Source organism: Colobus angolensis, unplaced genomic scaffold (assembly GCF_000951035.1).
Source record: "Colobus angolensis palliatus isolate OR3802 unplaced genomic scaffold, Cang.pa_1.0 Scaffold428, whole genome shotgun sequence".
Classification (NCBI taxonomy): Eukaryota; Metazoa; Chordata; class Mammalia; order Primates; family Cercopithecidae; genus Colobus; species Colobus angolensis.
The window spans coordinates 542,084-563,017 of NW_012117688.1; the positions used below are offsets into that span (position 1 = coordinate 542,084).

Below are 20,934 nucleotides of genomic sequence, written 5' to 3' on the forward strand. Positions count from 1 at the left end.
ATTGTGCATATTTCAGAGCTTCACTTAGAAATATTATAAAGCAATTTAGGGAGAGAGGTTCTTAAGTGCAAACAGTACAAATGCAAATAGATTTTCAAAAGAGAACAATTCTTTCTTAAATGAAAGTAAGAGCTATTCAAATAGTCTCTAAGTAAAAAAAAGAAAGTAATAAATTGAAACTCAGTAACCTCAAGAAAGTAATTGTGATTTCATATTAAATATGAATTTTAGAAAGTTTTGAGGAGTGATTATTCTTTTTCCTTTGCATTTTCTCAATAGAAAAACCTTGTTTTTTATTGGTAAGTCTCTTTTTAAAAATCTTATCCACTAAAATTGAATTCACCCTATGTATTGTGTAAGCTGTCTTACTTTAAAAATTCATATTTAGATACCTGGATGCAGTCTGTTAATCCATAACTGATTCTATGCAAGAAAGTAGACTACTTTAAAGGACAGTTCACATTTCAGAGGTTTAGGAACTCTCATTGGATGGCTGGATTTTCACAGAAGAATAATTGCTTTCCCTTCCTTCAGTGTTTTTTTTTAAATGTAATAAAATAATAACATAAAGTATTAAGACTACTATTTTAGGGGACAGACTTAAGTCTCCCTATGAAACAAAAAGTAATAAATTTCCTGGAAAGTTCCAGAAAGAACTGAGGCTATTCCTGAAACCTCCTGAAGGCTCTGACAGATTTCCCTGAAGCCCAGGTGGCGCAGTCCTGCCACGTGTGCCTTTTTGCTGCCCGCAGCATGGGCAGCCTAGAAAACACTGGGAAGGAAGGAAAATTTCCCTTCCCTTCCCTTCCCTTCCTTTTACTTCCCTTGTGCTGCCCCTTCATGCTGTTCCCTCACGCTGCTGAGTCCGGGATTGGCAAATGTATAGCACCTCACCACCCCTCTTTTCTGGGCCCATGGCAAACAGCACTGTCAGTCATGGCACTTTTCCCCCTGACTCCAGGTGTGACCCAAATACAGCTCAGAATTCTTTTTTAAAAATTATTTATTTATTTATTTATTTATTTATTGAGATGGGGCTCACTCTGTCACCCAGGCTGGAGTGCAGTGGTGTGACTGCAGCTCACCGCAGCCTTGACCTCCCGCTCTCAAGCAATCCTCCCACCTCAGCCTTCTGAGTAGCTGGGACTACAGGCAAACACCACCACTCCTGGCTAAAATCTTTTTTTTTTTTTTAGTAGAGACAAAGTCTCGCCATGTTGCCCAGGCTGGCCCTGAACTCCTGAGCTCAAGTGATCCTACCACCTTGGCCTCGCAAAGTGGTGGGATTATAGGGGTAAACCACCGTACCCAGCTGCAGCTCAGAATGCACAGCAAACTGAGCAACTGGTACCTAGGTATCAGAGTTGGCATTTCAAATGAAATCGATTTGTCTCCACTTTCTTTTCTTTTCTTGTCTTTTATTTTTTTATTTTTTTTTGAGATGGAGTTTCACTCTTGTTGCCCAGGCTGGAATGCAATGATGCGGTCTCGGCTCACTGCAGCCTCCGCCTCCCAGGTTCAAGCAATTCTCCTGCCTCAGCCTCCTGAGTAGCTGGGATTACAGGCATATGCCACCATGCCTGGCTAATTTTCTATTTTTAGTAGCGATAGGGTTTTGCCATGTTTTCCAGGCTGGTTTTGAACTCCGGACCTCAGGTGATCCTCCCACCTTGGCCTCCCAAAGTGCTGGGATGCCTGGACGCCTCCACTTTCTTAGGCAACAGTATTCTTATTTTGTCTTCCCAATCAGTCCACCAAAACCCCGAAATGTAAATGTATTCCTTTTTCCAGGGTCATTTACATTGTCTTATATGGTAGTCCCTGGTCTGATGAATCTCTGACTCATTGTTTTGTCTGGTTCTGCATGCTTCCCATCTCCACCAAAAAAGAAAGAAAGCGAGGGAGAGAGGGAGGGAGAGAGAGAGAGAGAGAGAGAGACAAAGAGAGAAAGAAAGAAAGAAAACGTTTAGGAATGTGAGTCAAATGCCTACAGGGGCCAGATGATACAAGTAAGGTGTGCGTATTTGGTCCACAGGAATAACAGGAATAGTTTTTACCTTCAGAAACAAATATACTGTGCCATTTTTCTAATAACATGGGGCCCTCGGTCTATCTTTGGTTTATCCACTTCTGTAAAAGACATTTAGTGAATCTTTGTTATTCCCAGTACAGGGTGAGTATTCTTAATCCAAAATGCTACAAAATTTGGAACTTTTTGAGCACCAATAATGACACTCAGAGATAATGCTCATTGAAGCATTTCAGAGTTCAGATTTTCGGATTAGAGATGCTAAACCAGTATAATACAAATATTCCAAAATCCAGAAAAAAAAGAAAAAAAGAAATCTGAAACACTTCCAGTCAGTCCCAAGCATTTTAGATAATGCATACTCAACCTGTAGTTATGTTCTATTAAGTCACCAAGAACACTGAATTAATGAATACTGAACATTGCATCCAGGGGAAATAGAGGGTTAGCTTCCTGTGAGCCTCTGGTCACAAAATTTTTGTCAACCAATCAATGCATAAACTTGTTTTATCTGTGTTTCTGTTTAAAGATACCTTATTTAATATATATTCTTCATTCATTACCATTGAACTCACAGCCATCAGCACTATAACTCATGCTTGAACAATGTTTATCTAATGCATGTATTTTCTCCACAAGCATTGCAGCCTTCTTGCACTTAGGAATGCTAGACAGCATTTAAGGATTGTGTTTGGGGCCATTTAAGCAGCAAATGCACCACCAAAAAGCACCAAAATGCAAAAATATGACACCGAATATACCATGAAAAGTATGCTTGTTTATTGAATTAGAGCTGAAACAAGGAGCATCACCCTGATCAACCTCAGCTATGAAGGTATGTATTGGACAACTCATTTTTTGCCATTCTGTGAATGACCATGAAAGTGCAGTGAGTATTGATTTGGAAATTACAAATAAATTTTAGCAAGTCTGCGAATTTGCAAATACAGAATACACAAATAATAGAGATTGACTGTATTTTCCTACCTTGAGAAAGATAAGAACAAAGATAAATGGCAGCTAAAGATTGCTGTCAGTAATTGGGCAGCAAATGGCATAGACTGGCAAACCAAGGAATATGGGGGTCAGTTATAGTCCAGTGTAGCCTTGGTCCAATATAGGCATAGGGTTGGCAGATCTTCCAAGAGAAAACTGACATTTAGATCATTCCAATATGACCTCTCCTGATTTTAAGTGTTGCTTCAAATTAAAAACACCAACAATGCCATGAAACAAATCAAACACATGCCTTCACTGTGTCTGGCTTGTCCTGAGGGCCTCGGGTTTGCAGTTTCTCAGTGCGGCCTACAGCAGGGTTTCTTAATCTCAGCACTGTTGACATTTGGGGATGGGCAATTCTTTGTTCTAGGGAGCCACCCTATGCATTGTAGGATGTTGAACTGTATCCCTGGCCTCTAGATAACTGTGTATCCATCCCTCCACCACACCACTCACCTCTGAGTTGTGACAACCAAAAATGCCTGTAGACATTGTCAATGTCCTCTAGGAGGAAAATCACCTCCAGTTGAGAACCAGTGATCTAGATTAACACAGATGAACCACTTAAGGGCACCTTATGACTCATCTTTCTCTGTTCCTGGGACTGCTGGAGACTGCTGCATGGGCTCTGGAAATGGAATTGATCTAAGAAAGGTCGATTCACGCACTTGGAAGAAAGCCTAACTCTCTCAGAGCGATTCCATTTCTAGAGTCCATCAGTTCTCACATTCAGTTCTTCCTTTATTCTTATTAAAAGCCTTACCATAGTCCCCTATGTCCTCTCACATATACTATTGAAATAACCTCCTACTTGGCACCCCACACTCGTCTCCCTCTTCTATATTCTATCAGACCAATCGTTGCCAAATGATATTTCAAGACACTTAAAAAATCATGTTGTTAACCTCATACCATCCCGACTCTCTTTCAAAAATGTTAATTAATGCTTCACTTAACAAATCATTGCTAAGCATCCAACAGTTCATGCAGGAGCTTATCGGAAGAGACATCATGGCAGTAGAACAAACAGGTGCTCTAGAGTGCCAGGTGCCTGGTTTAAACCTTGGTTCTGCAACAAGCGCTGGTCTCATCACCTCTCCTCTTCCAATTCTACCCAACTTTCCATCCTTATTCTTCTCAACTCATAACCCACTCATAGTGGCAAAACAGTGTCTGGCCAAGAGCTTAGGCTCCAAGATATGCACACTGATATTAAAATTCCTAAGAAGTTCCTTAACCTTTGTGAGCCCTATTTTTGTCATATGCAAAATGGGGATAAAAATAACATCTACAAGGTTATGGTGAGAATTAACTGATGTTTTCCGCATAAAGTACTTGGCACATTGCAGGCACTCAGGCAGCTCTTAATAAATGTCATGTGATATTTATTCTTATTGTATCTTCCGCTTGTGAGATCTTACAGATCTTATCATCTGTGCTGCCTACTTGACACTTCACATATATTGATTTTTGTTTGTTTTTTGTTTTTGTTTTTGGTGCACACCATATACATATACTATTTATTTTTCTGCTTTGAGTGTGAACTTACTGGGGGCCAGACACAGGTGTTTACTTCTTTTTCATCCCCATGGTCCTGGCATAGTGTTAAGAAGATACTTGGCAATTAATAAATACTAGTTCGGCCGGGTGTGGTGGCTCAAGCCTGTAATCCCAGCACTTTGGGAGGCCGAGACGGGCGGATCACGAGGTCAGGATATCGAGACCATCCTGGCTATCATGGTGAAACCCCGTCTCTACTAAAAATAATACAAAAAACTAGCCGGGCGAGGTGGCGGGCGCCTGTAGTCCCAGCTACACGGGAGGCTGAGGCAGGAGAATGGCGTAAACCCGGCAGGCGGAGCTTGCAGTGAGCTGAGATGCGGCCACTGCACTCCAGCCCTGGTGACAGAGCGAGACTCCGTCTCAAAAAAACATGAATAAATAAATACATACATACATACATACATACATACATACTAGTTCAGTGGTTCTCAAGATGTGGTCTGCAGACCATTACCTGGGAACTTGTTAAAAATACAAAGACTTGGGAGCCACTCCAGACCTATGAATCAGAAATTCTGGGTTTGGGGTCCAGCAACCTGTGTTTTAACAAGCTCTCTAGGTGATTTTGATGCACATTAAAGTTTGAAAACTTTAATTCATGTATTCAGCAAGTGTCAATTGAATGCCTGCCATGTGTCGGTAATTTTTAGGAATTTGGCATACAATACACAAGACTTTCTCTGCTGTCTTGGGGCTTAATTATGTTGGAAGAAATAGACATAACACAAAATAAAATAAACAGAAGATTTTCAGGTAAGGGCTGCTGCTGTAAGGAAAAGTAAATGGTAAAATGGAATGGAGAGTGATTGGAAGGAGGTGGTAAGGAGGTTGCTTTCTCTCAGGTGGTCAGGAGAAGCCTCTCTGAGAAGGAACACTGAACTAAGACCTAAATGGTGATGAGAAGGGGCAGCCCTATGTGAAGATCTGCAGGAAGGGCCATCCGGACAGATGAAATAGCACATGCAAAGATCCTTAGGCAGGAATGAAAGAAGCCCAGTGGGCTACAGCAAAGTGGGAGGTAGGAGATGTGATAAGAGATAAGGCCAGAGAGGTAGATGGGGGTCTAATTACGTACATCCTGGCAAAGGGTTTGAATGTTATTTTAGTTGTAGTAGGAGGCCATGGGAGTGTCTTAAGCAGGAGAATGATGTAATGTGATTTGCATTTTTAAAAGAGTACTCTGGCTGTCAGGGCAGTAACAGAATGTAGAAGTTAGTAGGCTGTTGCAGTGGTCCAGGAGAGAGGTGATGGTGGCTAGGACTAGGATTTTAGAAGTGGAGATGGTAAGAAACTCTTATATTTGGAAGATACTTATGGTACAAAAGAGAGAAATCAAGGATGACTACTAGGAGGGAGCCTCAGAAATGGGCTAAATAATAGCACTATGTATTAAGATGAAGAATATTGGAGAGGGAACTGGTTTAACATGCTGAGGGAGGAAATATTAATAGTTCCTATTTGTCCAAGTTAAATTTGAGGGGCTCATAGACATACAGGTGAAGATGGAGAGTACAAAATCTAATGCCCTGGTCTACAGCTCAAGGAAGAAGTCAGATGTGGGTGATAAATTTGGAAGTCATCAGTCCTGTTAAATTAAACTAAATTTGGCCCGTGGACGCCTCCATACATGAGTCCTTATGTAAGGAACTGCAGCCTAATTTAGTATGTAAACTAACTGAAAGCCTAATTTAAGAGTATACTTTTGTAATAAATAGCTAAGTCTCAGCCAATCACAACAGCAGAGCTTCAGTCAATCGCAGGCGGCCACCTGTTCAAACTGTGTTCAAATAAGGCAAATGCCAAGCTGCAACCAGTGGAGCTATCTCTGTACCTCACTTCCGTTTTCTGCACCTCATTCCATTTTCTATCCATAAATGCTGTCTGACCACGCAGCAGACTGGAGTGCTTTGAACGTGCTCTGATTTGGAGAGCTGTTCAATTCCAGAATCGTGACTAAAAGCCAGTTAAGATCTTTAAACTAGATTTGTAATTTTGTCTTTTAACAATTCATATACATGATTTGAAGCCATGGGATAAGAGCATGTTGGAAAGAAGGTAGAGGTTGAGCCAAGTGAGGAACCAGTAAAGACACTGAGAAGTGACAGCCAGTGACACAGGATGGAAAATCAGGAATGTGGTGTTCCAGAACCTAGTGAAGGAGTTTGAAGAAGAGCAGAATGTTCTCTGTGCAAAGGACTGCTGGGAAGTTGTATGAGACAAAGACAAAGCACTGACCTTTGGGTTTGCCAAGTTGGAGATGAATGAGAACCTTTCCAAGAGTGGTTCAGTGAAGCAACAGGGATGAAAAGTCTGATGGGAATTGGTTGAAGAGAGAATGAACAATGAAACACAGAGACTAAGTTTAGTCAGGCCTTTAAAGGTGTTTTGCCATCAAGAACAGAGAAATGGGGCAGTAACTGGAAGAGATATGGTGAAAAGGAAAATTGTCCCCCCGCCCCTCCCCTCCACTCCCTCCCTCCCTCCCTCCCTTCCTTCCTGCCTTCCTTCCTTCTAAAAGAAAGAGATGCTCAAGCCTGCTTGCATGCCAATGAAAAGAATCAATAAGTGACAGAGAAGTTGATGGCACAGGCCCTATATTTGATGCTGGGGATAATGGCTCAGAAAAATCAGGAAAGATTCAAAATTCTTTACCCTTCACTTTAACAAACTCTTTGGATCATTTCGGTTGTGTAAACTCACTTATAAATGTCAAAGCACCCCTTAAAATGGGCCTTATGTGTCACTCTGAAAGGCATAGCAGCTTAAAGGAGCCAAGCTAATGCGAAATGATTGCTATTTAATCAAACTGTTTTCCCTGCCAGAACAATATAGCAGCCACTTATTTGAATGCTGTCTTAAAATCTGATGCTCATGAAGTGAATCCCAGCTCCAGGTCTCTACAGCAGCTTTGGTGTTAAAAGCCCTCATCAGCTTAAATCTAGCCTTCATCTCAACTCAGCAGCTAGACTGTCTACACTTGTCAAAGGAGGGCAGAAATGCATGTCCTTACTTCTTCCACTTAGCTCAGGGTTTGTCTTTATTTTTCCCTGTCCCTTTTCAGAAATGAACCTTGACTTTGTGTTCCATGTAGCTAGATTTTGGCTGGAAGATGACATATTGTGACTGCCCCATACACTGCACTTTCTGAACCCTCTTAAGCATCCATTATCCATCAAGGAGGGTTTTCTGGACTATTGGTTTTACCAAAGCCTTCTCTCTAAAGAGCAACTGAAATTACCAAGCAGCCAGTAAAATGTGGTCAACACCAATTTTTCCACCATTGTTGACATTCAACCATTTCAAAGTTGACTTCTTAAAGAGGCTGATTTCATTTTCCTAGAACATTTCACACATATTGAAGCAATATGCGTGTGCCCACATGTACATATATACGTAAGGATTCATATACATAATCCTATGGATTAAATTTATGGATCCTACTGTAACACAAAGCTCTGAGGAAACTAGCCCACAAAATGTTGAGCTATTTTTTATATTGTTAATATTGTTGAGAAGAATTTCTTAACTTCTTGATACCCTAGGTTTCAAAGGACTGTAAAGCCGGCTGGCTGGATCATAAAGCCTGCTGCAGTGGCCCAAAGTGAGGGAGCAGTCAGAGTTCACCAGTAAAATCGTCTGTGCCTTAAGCTTTGTTTATGAGAAGCCTTTTTATAATGATTTCAATATTTTAATAGATATCGGATATTCAGATGTTGTATTGCTTCTTGTCTCCATTTGGTTCATTATATTGCAAGAATTTGGCCTTTCTAAAATCTAGGCTGTTGTTGATTTCATTGTAATAAAGCCGTTAATAATATTATCCTTTTAATATTTATAGGATTTTTTGTGTGTGATATCCTCTCTTCCATTCTTGTTGTTTTAGCAGTTTGTGTATTTTCTTTTTGTTTCTTGATTAGTATTTTTCAGAAAACCTACTACCAACTTTGAAATATTTCTCTATTGTTCTCAACTTCATTGATTTCTAGTCTTTATTATATATTTTCCTTTTTCTTCCCTTTACTTTTAACTTTTGATTCTTTATATTTAAAATACACTTTTTATAGGTAATTATAGTTGGGACTTATTTATTCAGTCTACTAGTCTTTACCTTTTAATTGGGGTAGTTAGACTTTTGAATTTAATATAATTATTGCTAAGGTTGGATTTAAGTCTACCATTTTTCCATTTATTCCACCTGCTTATTGCTTGTTTGTAATTTTTACTATTTAATTATAATTTATCTATTGAGTTTTTAGTTACAACTTTTATGTATTACAGTATTTTACATATTACGGTATTTATTCTAGCTGCCCTAGAGATTATATGTTCTTAATCGATCATATTCAAGATACACAGTCTATTATATGTTCTTAATTGATCACAGTCTGCCCACAGCTAACATTCACATCAAATATCAGAACCTTGCAACCATTCAGTTCTTTCTCCCACCTTTAACTTTGTGCTATTATTATCATATATATTAAATCTTCATATGTTATAAGTTCCATAATATAGTGCTATAATTTTTGCCTTTAATAATCATAAATAAAGGAGGGAAAGTATACAATCTTTTATATATTACACACACACACACACACACACACCACACACATATATATATTTATGACCATTTCAGATGGTCTTTATTCCTTTCTGTGGTTTCAAGTTACAATCTTGTTTCAATCCACCTGACCCTAAAAATACTCCTGTTAACATTTCCTATAGTATAAGTCTCCTGGAAACAAATTGTCTTAGCTTCTGTTTATCTAAAAATGTATTTCATTTCTTTTCCCTTAATTTTTGAAGGATTTTTTTTGGATGTAAAATTCTGAGTTTTATTTTTATTTTAATATTTAAAAAATTTGATTCCATTACCAACTTTCCTTCTTTGTTTTTGGTGAGAAGTCAGCTGTTACTTATAGTGTCACTCTTCTGTATATGTGTCTTTTTGTGACTAATTTCATAATATAATCTTTATCTTTAGTTTTTAGGACTGACTATCATGTGTGTGTAGTTCTGCTGTTTTTTGAAAATTTGGTTCTGCTTGGAGTTCAGTGAACTTCTTGGATTTATGATTTTTAACCAAATTTGGGAACATTTTTACTACAATCTCTTCAAATATTTTTTTCTGCATGATTCTTGCTTTCCCTTCCTTGTTCTACTCTAATTAAATGTATATTAGACTGATTGATTATTTTTTGCAGGCCACTGGATCTCTGTTCATTTTTAAACTTCTTTTCTCTTCAGTTTGAATAATTATTTTTGATGCCTTCAGAATTTTTTATTCTAGCTACTCCAGTATATTGTTAAGCCCATTAAATTGATGTTTATTGTAGATATACTTTTCTGTTCTAGTATCTCCATTTGATGCCTTTTTCATAGCTTTCATTGCTTCATTGAAATTCCCCATCTGTTCATACATGATGATCATTTTTTCCTTTAAGTCATTGAACATCTTTATCATAGCTGTTTTGAAACCTTTCCCTGCTAATTCCAACATCTGGCTCATCTCAGGGTGTTTCTCTTGCTTAATTTTTCTTCCTTTTTTCTTTGAAACTATGGATTTCATTTTCTATTTCTCCACATATCTCATGGTGGCTTAGTGTTCTACTTTGTTAGGGTGAATTTTGGAAATTCCAAGGTATCTATAAAGTAATTCATACTGATGGGACTGAAACTCTAACTTCTCTTCACTGGGCAGATGCAGATATCTCTGCTTATTTATTTTACTGTTAACAGCTGTTTCTTTCTGCTGAGCTCCTTGGAGTCTCTCCCATGCATCCACAGTTCAGGGATTAGCCAAACATTTCAGGTGGAATTTAAATATAGATTTGAAGGATTCCCCTCTCAATTTCCAGCCAATCTTGCAGCTAAAATTCTGCCTTCCCTCACCACTGGCCAATAAATCTTCAGGTTTTCCTGGCTATCCTTGATATCCCTCCTCCCAAAAAAATCCCTATAAATGTAGATCTACATATCATTTCTTCCATTTATGCCTGATTTGGGTTGCTCTCCAATACCTTCAAATAGTTTTCAAATCTCTACATATATTCCCCAGGGTTTATAGTTGATAGTTACATGAAGGTAATTTCAATAAAGGCTACTTCACCACGAGTGAAACTGGCACTTTTATTGTTCTTCACGGTGCAATTTCTGGTATACAATAAAAAGTTGTGAGACATACAAAAATTCGAGAAAAATTTGACCACCTCATCAAGACCGAAGCAGTCTACACAGCATGCCCAAAGATGGCCCAGATGTTGGTATTATCAGACAGGGATTTCAAAATAAATATAGTAAGCATATTAAAGGACTTTGTAGAAAAGTTGGATAACATACATAAACAGTTGAGTGATTTCATCAGAGAGAGGAACCATAAAAAGAACCAATGTAAATACTAGAAATGAAAAGCACAATATCATAAATAAAGAATGTATTTATTGGGCTTAATAGCAGACTGGATATAGCAGCAGAAAGAATCAATGAACTTGAAGAAGGATTAATCTAAAGCACTTCAGAAATAATCTGAAGCAGTAAGAGGAAAGAAAAGTGAAGACAAACAGAATAGAGGGTCTGACGTGTGTGGGATAATATCGTATGGCCTAACATACATATTACTGGAGTCCCGTAATAGTGGGGGAGGGGGCGTAAGACAGAAGAAATATTTGAGGATATGATGCCTGGGAATTTTCCAAAGGTGAAGAGTTACTTCAACTCACAGATCCAAAAAGCTTACAGAACCCTGAGTAGGATAAGTGTTGCTAAAACAACTGGATTGTGTTTGTGAAAATAAATAAATACATAATAAAAACCAAAAGAACCTCAACCACTGTATCAATTTATATACAAACATTAATTTTTATTGGATCATAGGCCTAAAAGTATAAGCTACAACCATCAAGCTCCTAGAAGAAAATATAGGGGAATATATTTTCTGTTTGGAATGAGCAAAAATTTCTTACAGGACACAAAAAGTGCTAACCACAAAAAAAAAAAAAAGAAATTACAGCTTAAAAAGCATCAAGATACAGACTAAGAAAAAATTTTACATGTATCAGAGGACTTAAAATCGATATGTATATTCTTATAATAAAAAGCCAACAATCCTTTTTTTTTTTTTTTTTTGGGACAGAGTCTCGCTGTGTCGCCCAGGCTGGAATGCAATGGTGCGATCTCTGCTCACTGCAACCTCCACCTCCCGGGTTCAAGTGATTCTTCTGCCTCAGCTTCCCGAGTAACCGGGATGACAGGTGCCTGCCACCATGCCCAGCTAATTTTTATACTTTTAGTAGAGACAGGGTTTCACTAGGTTGGCCAGGCTGGTCTCAAACTCCTGACCTCAGGTGATCCGCCTGCAGTGGCCTCCCAAAGTGCTGGGATTACAGATGTGAGCCACTGCTCCCAGCCAACAGTCCAATTTTTTAAAATGACAAAACACTTGAGCAGACACTTCACAAAAAATGTAGGAATGCCATTAAGGACATGAACACGTACTCAGCATCATTGCTTATCAAGTAAATGTGAATTAGATCCATAATACGATGCCATTTTATATAACTTATTAAAATGAAAAAGACAGTAGCAAATGTTAGAAAGGATGTGAAGTAAGTAGAATTTTCTGCCATTGCTAGTGGGAGAATAAAATGATTTTTGGAAAACTGACAATTTTTTGTAAAGTTAATGGAATACTATTCAGCAATACAAATGCTCTCATGGTATATGTAATCATATTAGAATGAATCTGCTTTTATAAGAGAATGAATAAGAATGAGTCTCAAATACATTATGTGGAGTGACAGCAGCTGACACAAAATACATACCATGTGGTTGTATAAATATAAGAAAATTATGACATACAGAGAGAATGTTAGGATGCTGCCCTAAGGAATACTGAGGGAGTAGAGGGTTAGCTAAATGGTCATAGGAAGATTGGCTGATGTAAGACTTTGACAGCTAGGCTAAGGTGGTAAGAAGTGACCAATTACAAAATAAGAATATTTAGATTCTCACCAGGTAAATAATATGATGATGAAAATGCTGTTTCTGAAATATTATCCTAGAAACCAACTACAGTTTGTGGAAAGAAACACCAGGAAACTAGAAAGTCCATTATAAATTCTGAAGTATTCCAGGTAAGAGGTGGTTCATCTGTGACTCCCAGTTTTCTGGAATCTACTTTTGGAATGAATGACCTACAAAAACCTTAAAATTAGGATAAAACACTTTTTTAAAAAACAATTTGCATCCTATTTTCCACTTAATGCATTATTTGGAACCTGGTTTTAGGGCCTTGGTAGTAGCCAGTATTCTAAAGAAGTTTCACTGATGGTCAGATATTCCTAGTAGAAGAATAGAGCAGGTCTTTTGTTTTGTTTTGTTTTGTTTTAGGGGTTTTTTTTGTTTTGTTTTGTTTTGTTTGTTTGTTTGTTTTTTGAGACAGAGTCTTGCTCTGTCGCCCAGGCTGGAGTGCAGTGGCACAATCTTGGCTCACTGCAACCTCCGCCTCCCAGGTTCAAGCGATTTTCCTGCCTCAGCCTCCTGAGTAGCTGGGACTACAGGTGTGCGCCACACGCCTGGCTAATTTTTGTACTTTTAGTAGAGATGGGGTTTCACCCTATTGGTCAGGCTGGTCTTGAACTCCTGACCTCGTGATTCACCTGCCTCGGCCTCCCAAAGTGCTGGGATTACAGGCGTGAGCCACTGTGCCCGGTCAAGCAGGTTTTTTTTGTTTGTTTGTTTGTTTGTTTTTTCATTCTCTTCATTGTGCTTCCAATGCTATGCTTCCAATTTGAAAATTGGTGAACAAATAGAAAAAAAAGTAAATGTTGAAAGAACAGACTACTGTATCATCTGTATATTTTAATGGATGGCCTGCATTTCCTATTATTCATGAAGGCACCTGGGTAAATGCTGGCCTATCTGCTTCCACAATTGCTGTTTCTGTAGAAACTAATTCAGAAGTCATGTGGTAACCATAGTAACATGAGGGCAAGTTATCGAAGTGCTGTTTGGGGGAATGAAAAATCTCTGCCCTTCCTCTGTTTTCTGATCTGTGTTTCACTGTTTCCCTCCTTGGAGGAAAGAACTGATTTCCCAGGACCATTGTGGAGGTGGGCAAAGCAGGGAAGCTTGTGCTGATATTGGGGTTGGTCGTAGGCCTGGCAGACTAAGCCTCCTTTTCATTAGCTCTTCCTTTACAGGCTTGTTCCCTAACTTGCCCTAGAGAACTTAGAGAAACTGTGTAGGCAGCCCACGATTCCACAACCCTTCTTTCTTTCTATAGTCCCTGAAGAAAAATGCAAAACATTACATGAGAATTCTTGCTTGTATGTGGAGAGCTAAGAATATAACTCATTAAGTTTAAGAATCAGCGATATTTTTCTTATTCTTCCAAAAGCTCATAACAAATCCCATCCATAATCTTCAGAGCGTTTGTCATTTGGAATTAGTGTGATAGAGTGAGTCACACCATATGCGGCTGAATTGAAGGGGCTTAAACATAATAGAAATTTCTTTCTTTCACATAAAAGACAGCTGAGTATATCTGTTCTGTTGAAGCCATCCTTGGAGGTCTAGGCAGCTGTGGTCTTGGGGCCATCCTCTGGCCCAGGATGGCTCTCCAATGTACCACCCCAGTGGCCTTCTCACTACCACAGTGGGAACAGGTGATGGGAGGGTATGGCCTGGAGGATGCGTGTGCCACTCTCCACTCCACATCTCAATGGCCAGAAGTCAGTTTCAGGGCCACACCCAGCTGAAGAGGAGCTAAGAAATGCAGTCTTTATTCTGGGTGAAGACAATTCTCAAGTAGCTTAATCAATAACCTAGCTAATATCTACTAGATCTCATTTAGGCTTCCCAACCAAGAATGTCGTTAGAGTATGCAAGGTAGAAATACCTCTTTGTATTCTGTAGATGTGAGCCTCACATCACCTGAGTAATTAGCTCAAGGATGTTTGGATAATAAGGGGTCATGTCTGGAATGAACTTTGGTTTTGGCTCTGAGTTCCACAATTGTGCCATCCTGTAATGCAGGGCGGCTCTCAGGACTACTCTGGGAGATTGACTAATGCTGACTTAGGCTGCTAGATCACCATGGACTTTTAATTTTTCATTTGTTTTTCAATCTCTTTACTGATAGGCTGTCAGTTGTTGTTCTTACTATAATCTGTTTATAGAAGTACTATTTTCAATAGTTGAAGACTTTGAAGCTAAATAATGATGTTTGTTAGAATTTAATTTAAAATCAGAGTAAACTGACTTGGAATAAGAGCCCAAAAGTCTATCCTTTCAATAAATTGTCTTTAATTGATCTTTAGTGGATAAACTTGTGTATAGACTTGGTTCTGTAGACATCTATTCCACTTACCTCCTGTTTCTTATTTAATGTTTTCATCTCAAAAATCAAAACATACGGATTTTATAAGCTTGACCTACTTTTCTAGTCAATAGGCTACATTACTAGAGAAAGATGAATACATTCAGATTAAAAGGCCATGATTTTGATTTTTACCACAAAAATAGAGAAGAAAATAAAACATGATTTTCATAGCTTCTGAAATTTATAATGTACAGTAATATTTTTGCCCATGTATTTCATATTTTGGGTGGACCATAAATAGTTGGCAAGCAGATTTTAAAGATTAAAAATTTTTAGAAAATTGCTGAATGACAAAAAAGTATTTTCAATTTAGTGTCTTTTATTTTAGCAGATATAATATACTATAAAAGATAGGAAACTCAAGTTTTAATAATACTAATTATGGTGACTTCCAGAAAACAAATCCTTTTATGTACAAGAGGACATAATATTACTTCCATTATAACCTTCTTGAAGAAAATTAAGGAAATATCTATAAATTACTTTGGTAATTTGGATTATTTTAGAAGACAAAAGCAACATTTTAATTCTGTAAAAAGCAGCACTCATAATAATCAGGCTAATAGCAGTAATAGAACAATTCATTAGCTCAGTCATTTGCTTCAATAGCCACTCAGATAATCTGCTTCTCATTGAAATGGTGAGCAGCAATGTCTACCAAAGGATTGTGGGGATTTAGGGTGATGAAAATAAGAATTGGAGAGCTGAGAACACAGCATCTGTGGTCATGCAGATATAATATGTCTGAGGCCCTATGCTGACTACCCAAATGAATGCTTCGAAAAGAAGGCTCCAGTATGATTTTGTTAATGAATGGGAGATGGGTTCATTTATTCAATCTTTTTTTCTGATGGGCAGAAGCTAAACCAAATCAGATGAATATTAACAGGTACAAGATATTGCCTGAAATCTCTATTTTGCCTTAATAAATGTCTGCCTCGTGATTCCAAAAGCTGGAAACAGTGACCTTTGATTTGAGGGAAGATAAGGGAAAGGTTCCAGCAAATTGTATTTGTGTGACAAGACGGCAATGATAGAGAAAACAAAGATATAAGAAAAACTGTTAGAAAAATCAAGATCTTGGGCCAGTTGCAATTATGATCCTGGAATTGTGAAACTGGGAGTAAGGATAATGGCCTAAGAATAGCAAAAGAATAGTTTTCTTAGGTGATTTGCTGAGCTGTTGATGCAAATCACCTGCCTTGTTCATTCATTTTGTATTCAGAGTGGGTGCCCTCTGATGGATAGCTCACTGTGCACATGTGAAGTGACATTTCCAAACGGCCTAGAAAATATTGGACTCATTTGTTGAATGTCAGGTTTTATATTTGAGATTATGAGATCTGGGATCTAGAGTATAGCATATCTGCCACTGGGGATTATTTCATGATGAATTTGCTTTTTTCGTTTGTTTGTTTTTAGAAATTCGCCTTTGTATTTAGTAGTATAGTTGCAAACTATATGTTTGTATAGACTTACTGTCTAGTGGGTTGGACCCAAGGCTAACACAATGAATTTATTTTTTTAATTCGAAAAACAAATAAATACCAATTAATATTTTTCATTATCTTGCAGGATAAAGAATTGCTGATTATAGACTAATTTCTGGTCTGGTTACAGAGGCTTTGAAAGTTTTAGAATATTCAAATTTCTTATTCTAATTTCCTATCAAAGATTATTAATCCATATGCATAATTTTTGTACCATTATAGAGGTTTGCTTTTGTACATTTGTAATAAATAGAAGTGAACTAAACATCAGAGACATGGGTGGAGTGTTGAGTAGTGAGGTTAGTTTTTGGACATACTTATCTGAATTTATATATTCCAATGAAGGTTGTCTACTATGGCAGAGGATTGCATTATTACATTTTTCAAGATTGTCTAAAACATTTATATGAATAATAGCTTAATAAAGGTTATGAATTTATATATCTAGTAAAACATAAATATTGTAACTTCAAATTTGTGCAAGTTATATTGTATTCGTGGGTTCTAAAATGTACTACATTGTATTAGTTTCCTTATGCCTGTCATAACAAATCACAGAAACTTAGTAGCTTGAACAAACACAAATTTATCCTGTTTGACAATTCTGTAGGCTAGAAGGCTGACATGGGTCTTGCTGGGCTAAAATTGAGGTGTCAGTAGAGGTGAATGCTCTAGGAGACAATCCATTTTCCTGCCTTTTCCACCTTCTAGAAGGCACCCACATTTCTTGGCTCATAGCCTCTTCCTCCATCCTCAAAGCCAGCAAACGTGTTTCTCTCTGACCATTCTTCCATAGTCGCATCTCCTCCTGACTCTCTTCTGCCTCCCTCTACCACTTTTAAGAGCCTTGTGATGTTCCCCTTCCCGAGTCCAAGTGATCTCAATGTTCAGTTCCCACCTATGAGTGAGAACATGCGGTGTTTGGTTTTCTCTTCTTGTGATAGTTTGCTAAGAATGATGGTTTCCAGCTGCATCCATGTCCCTACAAAGGACGCAAACTCATCCTTTTTTATGGCTGCATAGTATTCCATCACACACTGGGCTTATCATGGGGAAGGGGGAGGGGGGAGGGATTGCATTGGGGAGTTATACCTGATATAAATGATGAATGGATGGGTGCTGACGAGTTGATGGGTGCAGCACACCAACATGGCACAAGTATACATATGTAACAAACCTGCACGTTATGCACATGTACCCTAGAACTTAAAGTATAATAAAAAAAAATAATAATAATAAAAAAATAAAAATAAAAAAAAAATAAAAAATAAAAAAAAAAGAGCCTTGTGATTACATTGTGATAGTCTCCCTGTTTACTGGTTAGCAACCTTAATTCCACTTGCAACCTTAATTCTCTTTTGCCATGTAACCTGTTTATGGGTTCCAGGGATTAGGATGTGCACATGATGTTTGGGGTGCCATTATTCTACATACCACACACATTTTATAATCTTTGCAATCAATGTGGAATACAAGGATATTTCTTGTAATCAATGTGATAAGAAAACACTGTTTCATGCTTCAATTGGTCATGGTTTTATTTCTTATTGGAATATAAAATAATGGTGTGTCTTATAGTTGATGACTTTTAGATTTAATGAAATAACAATATCATAACTTCAAAGTAATAAACCAAATGAATATAAAAATGAGTATGGGGCCAGGTGCAGTGGCTTAAGCCTGTAATCCCAGCACTTTGGGAGGCCGAGGCGGACGGATCAAGACCATACTGGCCATCATGATGAAACCTGTCTCTACTAAAAATGCAAAAATTAGCTGGGCATGGTGGCACGCGCCTGTAGTCCCAGCTACTCGGGAGGCTGAGACAGGAGAATCACTTGAACCCGGGAAGTGGAGGTTGCAGTGATCCGAGATAGCACCACTGCATTCCACCCTGGGCAACAGGGCAAGACTCCATCTCAAAAAAAGAGGCCAGACACAGTGGCTCAAGCCTGTAATCCCAGCACTTTGGGAGGCCGAGGCGGGTGGATCACGAGGTCAAGACCCATCTCTACCAAAAATACAAAAATTAGCTGGGCGTAGTGCCATGCGCCTGTAGTCCCAGCTACTCGGCAGACTGAGGCAGGAGAATAGTTTGAACCCGGGAGGCGGAGCTTGCAGTGGGTCGCGCCACTGCACTCCAACTTGGCTACAGAGTGAGACTCGTTCTTAAAACAAAACAAAACAAAAGGATATTGGCCGGCTGCAATGGCTCATGCCTGCAATCTCAGCACTTTGGCAGGCTGAGGCAGGTGGATTACTTGAGTCCAGGAGTTCAAGACTAGCCTAGGCAACATAATGACACCCCATCTTTAACCAAAAACTACAAAAAATATCTGGGCATGGTGGCGCGTGCCTGTAGTCCCAGCTACTCGGCAGGCTGAGGTGGGAGTATGGCTTGAGCCCAAGAAGCAGAGATTGCAGTGAACCAAAATGGAGCCACTATACTCCAGCCTGGACAACAATAACAACAACAAAATGAGTATAAATAGGATTCAATTATTTCTCCTCTGTATGAGTCATAAATCATGCTGTCAAATGATGTCAATGACTGGGCGTGGTGCTATACACCTATAGTCCGAGCTACTGGGGAGACTGAGGTGGGAGGATTGTTTGAGCCCAGGAGCTCCAGGCCAACCTGGTGACATCTTGTCTCTAAAATATTTTTTAAACTTTTTAATGATGTCAAAATGATGTCTAGAGAAAGATTAATTCTGTGATAGCCTCTGGACTTCAGTTACTAAGTTTTAAGATAATCAATTTTAAAAGTTAATGTTGGTCACTCATCTATCTTTAGAGAGGATAGCTGATTAAACTGATTATATGCATTATTAGTGATTTTAAGATAGCAAAACCATTGTAGATTCACTCTTACCCATAATATATTTCCTTTTCATTTTATGGTCAATTAGTCTTTACTTTTGGGCAATAATTTGTAATTCTTACCATCCATAAGAATGCCTGTTCTGATCAGTTTTATAGTTGAGCTTGTATGTCTGAGACATTCTCAGAGTGTGAACTATAAACTGATACAAACTTAGTGTTGAATGAACTGTTCTGCATTTGAGTTGAAGCATCTCCTACCACGAGCGTGCACTGATTGATCTTAGGACTCTTAAGGTTTGATAAATACTGTGAGAGGACCTAAAATAAAACTCATTTTATTATCATTAATAAAGCATTTCATAAATATGAAATAAAAGTGCTCTGTGTAAGACATTTTTTAAGATTCTTTTTGAGTTTTTCTTTTGTTTTTACTCTGCAGATAGTAAAATGACAAGTTTTCTTTTTCTTTTTTCCTTTTTTTTTTTTTTTTGAGACAGGGTCTCTTTCTCTGTTGCCCAGGCTGGAATGTGGTGGTGCAATCTCAGCTCACTGTAATCTCCACCTCCTGGACTCAAATGATCTTCCCACCTCAGCCTCTGGAGTAGCTGAGACTACAGGTGCCCACCACCACACCTGGCTGTTTTCCTTGTATGTTTTTGTAGAGATAGGGTTTCACCATGTTGCCCAGGCTGATCTCAAACTCCTGAGCTCAAGTGATCTGCCCACCGCAGCCTCCCACCGTGCTTGACCTAATGGGAAATTTTCTCCATCAATGCCAGCAATGAGGTATGGGGCTTGTAGAGTGCACCAGTAAATTGAGGAGACCTACTGAACTCTAACTGTCAACAACTAGTGGTTTATGGGCAATGACGTCTATATCTGGAGTCAAAAAGAGGGGGCTAACAAGGAATCTGTGTAAGTCATAAGGTCTGCATGCAGAGTGCCAGCAGCTAAACTGAATGTTACAGAATCTTGGCCACCTCTGCCTGCATCAGAATTCCTACTTTAAATCGGGGCTCATATCACTGAAAAGATGAAATGTCAGGCAGACTGTGCTGCTTCAGGCAATCAGGATCACTGTCTCCTTCCCACTTAGCATCAAATCCATAGGGGTTAAACATAAATTAAATGATGCTAATAGCAACAATAGCCAAAAATAAATAACTCAATGGCTGGGGTTGTTGATGATCAAATTTAATTCCCAGCAGAAGAGGAATTCCTGCAGACATACAATAGGAGGTAAAAAGGTTTTTGAAGAGGTGTTACTAACTGTAAAGTAATTTCTTATTATGTTCACAGACCTTGACCCTTTTGTTATTTTTAAGGAGTCCCTTCAAGTGATAGGGAGTTAGTAGTTTGCTTTACAACATTTCTTTATAGGTCTTTTTTCCCATATTAATGATTTTGGAAAAATACATATTGGGAGAATTAATTTAATGTTAAGTCAGATAATGATATTAATGGAATCCAGTAGCTGGATCATTGTGCCTGTCATATAAAAGACCCTAAGTCTGGATGGTTCGACTATTCCTTTCTTTTCTCTTTTCTCCTCTTCTCTTCTCTTCTCTTCTCTTCTCTTCTCTTCTCTTCTCTTCTCTTCTCTTCTCTTCTCTTCTCTTCTCTTCTCTTCCCTTCCCTTCCCTTCC

At 38.5% G+C, this 20,934-nt stretch overlaps 1 protein-coding gene across 2 annotated transcripts in view; it reads left to right on the forward strand.

The window, feature by feature from the left end:
- Positions 1 to 20,934, forward strand: part of TRIM9 (tripartite motif containing 9) — a 120,019-nt gene that overhangs the window by 22,784 nt on the left and 76,301 nt on the right. The window lies entirely within an intron of this gene.